Source organism: Protopterus annectens, chromosome 14.part0, assembly GCF_019279795.1.
Source record: "Protopterus annectens isolate FY-2018-M chromosome 14.part0, PAN1.0, whole genome shotgun sequence".
In the NCBI taxonomy this organism is placed as follows: domain Eukaryota; kingdom Metazoa; phylum Chordata; order Ceratodontiformes; family Protopteridae; genus Protopterus; species Protopterus annectens.
Genome location: NC_056748.1, coordinates 546,029,049 through 546,039,048, shown reverse-complemented (window position 1 = coordinate 546,039,048; position 10,000 = coordinate 546,029,049). Strand labels below are relative to the sequence as shown.

Sequence of the window (10,000 nt, the reverse complement as noted above, 5' to 3'; positions counted from 1 at the left end):
CGGATACAACATCCTTAGATGTGACCGCACGTCCAAAAAGGGTGGTGGTGTAGCCATCTTGTATAAATCTGAACTTCAAGTTTCATCCTATAATGTGCTACTACCCTCTAACACTAATGCAGAAACCCTTACCATCAAACTCCGACTTAACAAATCTAAATCTATTTATATAATCTGTACCTAAATTCCTCCTGGAAATAATATTAACACTCTTGAAAACATTCTTAGTAGCCTTTCCTCCCTGTTACCTCAAGAAACAATTGTACTAGGTGATTTTATCATTGACTGGACTACCTGTAGCTCCCCCAATCCTAACACCCACATTAATCTTTATGGTTTCACCCAAATAATAAACACCCCCACAAGAATCCACAAACCTAGTAATAAAGAAGCCACCCTCGACTGGATTCTTGTAAATAGTCATCCTGAAACCTATATACCAGGAACACTTCCAGACGACATTAGCAAGCATGTTGTAACCTATATAACAAAGCAAAAGACTCACAGTCCTACCAATAACACTTTTATATCCTTTCATTCAAAAAAACACTTTCAAGCAGAAAGCTTTCAAAATGAACTAAAGGCCTGGAACTGGTCACCTCTGAAGCAACTCAAACTGGATGAAGCAATTTCCTACTTTAATACTAAATTCCTACAAATCCTAGATCTCCATGTCCCCCTTCGCTCCTCCCGACCTAAGACCAAAACAGCTCCATGGCTCACACAACAAACCAAGGAAAAAATGTTCCTACGAAACAAAATATGGGCCAAATGGAGAGCCTCTAAGAGCTCTGCAGACCACCTATTCTTTAAACAGCTAAGAAATGCAACCAAAAAGGACATTATCTTAGACAAAAAAAACTATTATTTCAACCTTCAACAATCTCACGCTAATAACCCTCAAAAGTTCTGGGCAGGCATTAACAAACTTCTCCAACCAGGTCATACCAAAACTCCTGCCCCATCTTCAATTCCTCATAATAATCCTTTGCAAATAGCTGATGCCTTCAACAATTACTTCACTGAAACTATTCAAGCCCTTGCAAAGACAATACCTCCCATCTCCCCCAGCCCCTTACAAAACATAAGCAGTCAAGTGCCCTCCTTCCATATACAACTTGTACCAACATCCTTTATCTGCAAACTCCTTCATAAACTCAAACCATGTACCCCTTCTGCTGACCGCCTGCCAGAAGAATACCTTCAAGCTTCCAAAGTCATAGCATATCCCATATCCATCCTTATAAACTGAACAATCATAGAAGGTAACATCCCATCCATATGGAAAGTCTCCCACCTTATCCCCTTACATAAAGGAGGCAAATCCACTGATATCTCCAATTTCCGACCAATTGCATTACTCTCCCCACTGGCCAAAATAATGGAAAAATGTATTCACCATCAATTACTTCAACACCTGCTCCACAATAACTTACTAGCCAACTGCCAACATGGCTTTAGGCCCTTTCATAGTACAACTACCGCCCAGCTAACTTTTACTAACTGCATAAATAGGAATCGAAATAACAACTCTCTATCTTCCGCATTATTCATTGACTTATCAAAAGCCTTTGATATGGTTAACCACAACTTACTGATCAGTGCACTAAAAGCACAGCCTCTTGACCCACAAGCAATAATTTGGTTTACATCCTATCTAGAAAATAGACAACAAGCAGTGCTCTGGGACAATAATCTCTCCACACCCCTCCCCATAAACATTGGAGTCCCTCAAGGCTCTATCCTAGGTTCTCTTCTATTTTCCATTTTTATTAATGATCTCAGTACTATTTTTCCTCAAGCCACCTGCATAAAACATGCCGATGACTCTACTTTAATCTGTACTTCTAAATCATCAATCTCTCTTCAGACACTTACTCAAACAGTATTTAACACTGTTGAAAACTGGTTTACCACCCATTGCCTCCTCCTTAACCCCAAAAAAACAAAATTATTGCTTTTTGCTCCCACCCAAAAGTCTCCAGTGATCCACTTCACAATTGCCTCTAACAATGTAACTACTATTTCCCCAGATACTACCACACGCCTCCTGGGCATCACTATAGATAACAACCTCAGCTATGATGATCATATCAACAATACTATACAAACTGTCAATAAAAAACTAGGCTCTCTGTATAGAATTGAACCCTACTGCACACCTCTAGCCAGAACCACCATGGCCCAGACTCACCTCACTTCTACCCTATTCTATGCTTCTGCTATATACACCAATCTATCAAAACACAATCTAAGCAAGCTTGAAACTAGCTATAACAATATAGCAATATTTGCCACTGGTACCCCTTTTAGAACCCACCATTGTCACAACCTTAAACAACTCAGATGGTCAGAACTACATAACCATCTGCTGTATAATCAACTGGTGATCATACAAAAAATTCTTTATCACCCAAATAATACCCCAATCCTCTCTAGCCTGATCTCCCCATATAAAAATCTTGCAAGACTTCATTCAGCAAACAAGTTACTAATTTCCAATATCAAATCTAATAATAAAGCTGGGGACTCACTTTTTACTAACGTTGTGGGCAAAATCTGGAACAAGCTTCCTACGACACTCACATCTCTCTCATCTACATCTCTCTTCAAGAAACACCTCAAAGAACATCTGAAAACTCATTGGCTTTGTCCCTGTTCTAAACCTGACTGAACCTTACTTTTCCCCTTATTTTCTCTTCTTGCTATACTCCTTCCTTCTTGACCTTGTCCCCTCGGCAGCATTAATCTATAGAACCTAACTTTATTCTAGCCCTTGTGTATTTCTTTTACTACCTTTTTCACTTTTCTCCCTCTTTGACTTACAAATGACAACACTAGAACCTTAAGTGTACCTGGACTTCATTGTAACTTAAACCTATGCAAAGACTCTATGCTACCATTCTTCTTCTTAGACACAATTTTTATTTTGTATTACAAACACTATTATTTCTTGTATGCAGCTGAACTTTGGTTCATTTTTAACTGTTGTATCTAGTAATTTTACTATGTTTGGAGCCTATCTCCCTGTGACGGGCTGCGTCTTGCATGAACTCCAAGAAGAACTGAACCCTCACATAAAGTCACTGTTCAATCTCAGCCTTACTACAGGATATGTACCCAGGGAATGGCGTACAGCAACAGTGGTCCCACTCCACAAAGGTGGTGCCACAACGGACCCCGGAAACTATCGCTCTATAAGCCTGACTAGCCTAGTCTGCAAAGCTATGGAGCGTATCATCATGAAACTCATAAACAAAGACATTGGGAACCTCCAAACACTGGATCCTACCCAATTCGGCTTTGTTAAGGGCAGATCTTGCCTCTTGAACCTGGTCGACTTCTTTGAAACAGTCACCAAGGCCATAGATGAAGGGAAGGTAGTCCACACAGCCTACCTGGACCTCACAAAAGCCTTCAACACAATACCCCACTCGGGCATCATAAATAAGCTCACCAGCTTAAATATCAACCCCTATGTCACAAGATGGGTTGCAAACGGGCTCAGGGATAGAACCCACATGGTCAGAATTGAAAACAGACAACAAGCAGTGCTCTGGGACAACAATCTCTCCACACCCCTCCCCATAAACACTGGAGTCCCTCAAGGCTCTATCCTAGGCCCTCTTTTATTTTCTGCCATGTCAGACTCTAAACCAGTTACAAGTGGCATCCCACAAGGCTCACTCCTGGGACCTCTCTTGTTCGGTATATATTTCTCTGAGGTACAGGCTAACATGGGAGGACTATGGCTGACCAAGTTTGCAGATGACTGCAAACTGGGTGCCATAATCGACTTGCCAACTGACACAAGCATCCTCCAAAAGGGTCTCACTGAGATGGATAACTGGTGCCAGAGCCATGGCCTAAAGCTAAATGCCAAAAAGTGCACAGTCATCACCTTTGGGAAAAACAAAGTGCCCACATAGGTGGTAATCCATTAAGTATGGAAGAAGTAATTAGGGATTTGGGGACCCAAGTAGATAGCAATCTCTCCTTTGACAATCACGTTGCCAAAGTGGTTAGAAAGACCTTCTATATAGTCCACCTTATCACGAAAGGGTTCACATCTAGATCAAGAGAGGTCATTGTGCCCCTCTACTCATCACTCATCAGGCCCATAATTGAATACAATGCCCCATTTAGGATGTACCTTACTTGACACCTGCAGCAACTGGAAATACCCCAAAAGTACCTCACCAAGAGGATCAAGGGACTCAAACAGATGCCCTACGCAGTTAGGCTAAAGAAACTCCAGCTCTACTCAGTTGCTTACCGCCTACTCAGAGGCGATCTGTGCCTGACATATAAAGCCATGTCCAACCCAGAATTAATGGACATGCTCCACCTCAGGAAATCCAAATCCCTTAGAGCTACATGCTCCAGGGACTTAAACCTCAGCACAGAAATAAATAGGACATGCTGGAGGGACAGATTCATATCCCAGAGGCTCCCTCACTCTGGAACAAAATCCCAATCCATGTTAGGCAGAGTCCCTCAATGACCCTCTTCAAGAGAAATCTTGACGAGTGGATGGGAGATCGTAGGTTTACCCCTGGGATCTCTTCTGTGTCCCTACTAGACAGAGGCACAGTAAACTAACCTCAAAAGGGCTATCGTCTGTGACCTACTATACAGAGGCACAGTCAACTAATCTAAAAGGGTGGCGAAAGCCAAACACACTCTGGCTAGGCTTATAAATGCCCTAGGGCAGATAGCCTAGTATCAACCTATGAACCTATGAACTTAGTCATGTTTTAAGTATTGTATTTTGTAAATTTTTACTATTTTTGGAGCTTAACTCTCTGGGCCTCTACTGAAAATGGACATGTATCCAGCTAGACTAGCCCAGCCAACAAATGTAAAATAAAAATAAAATCTGCAAACAACTGTCAAGAAGTATTTATTTGTCAATTAGCTGTGCTAAATAAAAGTATCATCAAGCTCTAAGGAAGTAATCACTCCCTTATACACAACACTAATCAGGCCAACTGCAGAAACTCTTCCTAAGAGGCTGTAATAATACATACTTTACCACTGTGCCATCATTGGTGTGAGGTAGTGACTCTAACTTTTAGCCCTAAATTAATGCTACTATGTCTGCATAAAATAACAGAAATATACTATGAAATGACAACATAAAGTGAAATTTCAAGAATTGTGCAGACACTGCCAGCACTATATTTGATGTCTTTTTTTCCTGGCATATTATAATAACCTAATAGTTAATACTTAATCTGGTGGAGTGTCAGACACCAACATTTTACATTCTATTTTACTTTAAAATGTTGTATGTAGAATTGCTAGACAGTGTTTATGGCAAAGTGAGACCCACTAAACTCAGATGAAATTCTAAAGGTTTCCTCTTCTGAGTGATTTCTTCAATACTGCAATGCCAGCATGTGGAGTGCATGTGGTATAAGTAATTAATAGCTAATTATTATAATTATTAGGGTATGTGGCTAATAACTACAAATTTATTGTGCCTAAGATCCAACACAATGTAATCTTCATCTGGCCTTTAACAAATAAAAGCAACTTTTTAGGGTTAGGGACTCATACCTGTCAACCGTACCAAATTCCTCTGTATTTATCGGATGGGAGGTCCAAATAATGGGTTGTCACGAATTCCCGAGTGGTCCCCTTATTTCTCAAATTTCTCCTTTTTTTTTTTTGCGATTTTTGCTGATGTCATCACATGCATGAATGTGCACGATGGTGCCAGCTTCGTGAGCAACCTGCCAGCCTGTTGGAATTCGGCTGAGGGCTCGAGGGATGTGACTGACTGTACTGGTTATGTTTATGGTCAGCAACATGTTGCATTCACATTGCAAAAGCAGCCAGTTCAGTTCAGAGACAGAGAGAGGGATGTGGACCTCCAAGAGAGCAGCTGACAAGTTGCAACATTTTTTTTTGTTTTTAATTAATTTAGCTAGAGCAGAGGCCTTAGTTTAGATAGAGCAAGGCAAGGCACGCAACCCCAAAGCATTTGTTTTACTGTGTCGGAGTAATGCAGCAGCAGTCTCGTTGGACTTGGAACAGTCAGCGGTGGTCAGTCATAAGAAAATACATCACTACTTCTTCCCTCAACTCCTCCTCCACCTCCAGGTAAAATAAAGCAAAAAGGAAATGAATGAATTTGAAAGTCATGATGAATCACAATGATGACAGTGTAATTTTGATTCAGTAGATAAATAACTTTTAATCCCTCATAAATTTAGTGACAAAACTCCATGCAGTTTTATTTGCAGAAATTAGTTAAAATGTCCAGCTCTAAAAATGCAATCCATCATCCCCCACTCTGGAATTATAGATAAGCTCACTAAACTAGGTATAAATCCCTATGTCATAAGATGGGTTGCCAACTGGCTCACGGACAGAACCCACACTGTGAAAGTAGCGGATTCCAAATCCGACATCAGACCAGTGACAAGTGGAGTACCACAGGGTTCAGTCCTGGGTCCTCTCCTCTTTGGTATCTACTTCTCTGAAGTGCAGGCCAACACAGAAGGTCTTTGGCTAACAAAGTTTGCAGATGACTGCAAACTAGGAGCCATAATCGAAACTCCTAACGATGTGGACAAACTACAAAAGGGCCTCACTGAGACAGATTCCTGGTGTCAAAGTCATGGTCTGAAGCTCAATGCCAAAAAGTGTATTGTCATCCCCTTTGGTAAAAACTCTGTACCCATGAACTACCACATAGCTGGTAGTCTACTTAATGCCAAAATGTGATAAGAGACCTTGGGACACAGGTGGACAGTAGTCTCTCCTTTGATAATCACATTGCCACAGTAGTCAGGAAATCCTTCTATGTGGCTCATCTCATCACAAAAGGATTCTCATCCAGAAAAAAAGAGGTCATTGTTCCCCTCTACTCATCACTCATTAGACTCATTATAGAGTACAACGCTCCTTTTGGTATGTACCTCACAAGACATCTACAACAACTGGAAAGACCACAGAAATACCTCACAAAGAGGATTACTGGCCTCAAACAGATGTCCTATGCAGACCGTCTCAAAAACTACCGCTTTACTCCATCGCATATCGCCTACTCAGGGGCGATCTCTGCCTAACATACAAAGCTATGTCAAACCCAGAGCTGTTGGACAAGCTCCACTTAAAGAAATCCCAATCCCTCCGAGCTACACACTCTACGGACCTTAACCTTGTCACCACAATAAACAGAACATGCTGGAGGGATAGATTCCTGTCCCACAGACTTCCCATACTCTGGAACAGACTACCTATCTATGTCAAACAGAGCTCCTCATTAGCACTCTTCAAGAAAAATCTTGATGATTGGATGGGAAATGGGAAATGGGAAATTCACCCCGGGGATCACTTCTGTGGTTCTGCTTGACAGGGGCATAGGAAAATAATTTTCTTGGGTGGCGAAAGCCAGGGTACATTTTTTGGCTAGGCTTGTATGGGCCCTAGGGCCGATAGCCTAGTACCTACCTATGAACCTATGAACCTATGTACTCTGTAAGAAGTTGAAAAAAAACATGTCTTTTTCTAAGAGGATACATGAGCTTAAAAACCTGTTCAAAACACTATGCAAACAGAAAGGTGCTGTATACTGACTGCTTTCTTATTCTGCCAACTTGCAACACTGACTCATTTTAACAGCAACCGATATGAGCCTGCATGCTACGATTGCTATAGGGTATACATATTAGTAGATCAGCATTCTGCTTAGATTTGCTCCAAAACAGTATGCAGTGAGGGTTTGTGTAGGTCACATGCGTTATGCAGGAATAGAGTTATCACCTACCATGATTTTTATTTGTGAGGAAATGCTGGATTTACAACAGAAAATATATATAAAATATATAGTAATTGGTGATTTTTGCTTCTTTACAGTGTAAAACATTAATGCCTACTTCCCCTCGGTGTTGTTGAAAACACTGAACTTTTTCCTATGAGGGAATGCTAGATTTACAAAGAGTACAGTGACTGGTTTGTGTAATCAGTGTACATGTTTTTGAATCTTACTGTGTTTTTATTGTATAGTACTACAATACAATACACTCTATTGCTTATCTGCCTGGACCAGCAGATGGAAGACTACATTTTAGTTGTTCTGCCACTGCACTGACACTGACACAAAAAGAAATAATAACAAGTTATTCTTCTCAACTGTATATGCTAGAATACAGTCTCTACTTTTATTAGGAAAACTATTCTTTGATTTATTCATTTTTCAATTATCTACTTTCATGATCCCTTGAAGTGCTCAAGGCTGTGAACTAATCTTGAATGGGTGCCACTGCCAACCCACAGTGTGATACACACACACACACACACACACACACACACACACACACACACACACACACACACACACACACACACACACACACACACACACACACACACACACACACACTCACTCTAATACAGGCTGGTCAGCTACAGGCGATATGGAGGATCACTTCACTTCCTACTTATCCTTGGCTTGTGGAAGGAAAGCACAGCACTCAACAAACTCAGTGGAGACACAGGGCAGGCATGCAGGACCTTTGCCGAAAGTACCCCAGCAAAGAACCAAACTGGAGAACCAAATGCTCTGAGGCAGTACCTCTTCCTAATCTAAGCAGCATGTTTTAATTCACTATATACATCTGATAGTTGTAACACTAATTAAACTAGAATTTTTCAAGAAGGCCTAAGGATACAAGAAAGCTAACATACGCAACAGAAAATCAAAACGTACAATTCTTAAAGAGGAAGCAACGGTCGTTTTCATACTGACAAAAAATTGTTGCGTGACAAAATTCACTCAACAAGGAAGTGATGTCATTTAAAAACAAACAAATAATATCATGTTCTTCTGGGCTGCTGCCAATTAATGCATTCCTGGCTGAAGAACACACTCTTTAACAGAGGTCACCAAAGTGCACTGATTTTGGACTGCATATCCCACTGCGGTAGTGGTGCTGCGGTAGCATTGTCGCCTCATAGCAAGACACTGTCCCGTTCGATTCTCAGCTACAGCGTCTTCTGTGTGGAGGCATGCGTGAATGGGCGTGCCTTCGTTGAAGGCTGTGCATCAGGGCTGGTAACTCGGCACGTAAAAATCCACTACCAAACATTAGCGGACCGGAGTTCCGCAGTGGCGACCCCTAACCGAAAGACACAACAACAACAACTTAAAGTATGGTGGCAAATTGCCTCACACCTCTGTTCTGAGTGTAATACTAACTGTAGTTATTCTTTGATAGTTGTTTTAAACTGTTATGGGAATTTGAAATGGCATTCAAAACAAGAAGCATTTGCAGAATTATCTGGGAGTCACTGATAGCAAAAAAACAGGAGATGTTTTTTGACAAACAGCTGTAGAGAACTAGACCTCATGGATGCTAGTTACTCTGCTTGTGAAAAGATACTAATTAAACAGAACTGATTAATTCTATAGTTATGTAAAACCTACCAACTCCTTAACAATGATTAATTCCACCCTTATGTTAAAACTATCAACTCATTAAAAGAATGGATTAAGTCCATATTTATGTTAAACCTACCAAATCATTAAAAGAATGGATTTCATTTTTAAATAAATGGAGTATGCGTCACCAGAGACATTGAAAAGGACAACAGTCTAATGCCACTGAACCAGATAGATTTACTATAATGAATAATGACATTAACTAATATCGAGACATGACAGGTGTGTGGACAAATTTGCATATATGACAAATGTTAGCAGTTTGAATATGCACTAGAGTTGACACTTCTATACCATTATGCTTAATCTCTATACCACTCAAGGCTTTCATTTCAGTAAGCTATGTGACACTTTAGACCCGTCTACACTTGTTGACTTTCAGTAAACTTCATCGTAGAATGATGTCAGACTGTAAGGAGACATTTGGTTTTACGTAACAAACCATCCACTGCTTGCTTTTTGAAATAAACAATGTCAGTTAAAAAGTGCTAGTTGTTAGGGATAGGAAACAGTAGTTTGTGCATAAATAAAGGTGTTGCTTCGCTC

At 40.6% G+C, this 10,000-nt stretch overlaps 1 protein-coding gene across 1 annotated transcript in view; it reads right to left on the bottom strand.

Annotated features, from left to right (window-relative positions):
- Positions 1–10,000, bottom strand: part of LOC122788697 (myosin-16-like) — a 949,629-nt gene that overhangs the window by 150,131 nt on the left and 789,498 nt on the right. The gene's annotated exons all lie outside the window — the stretch shown is intronic.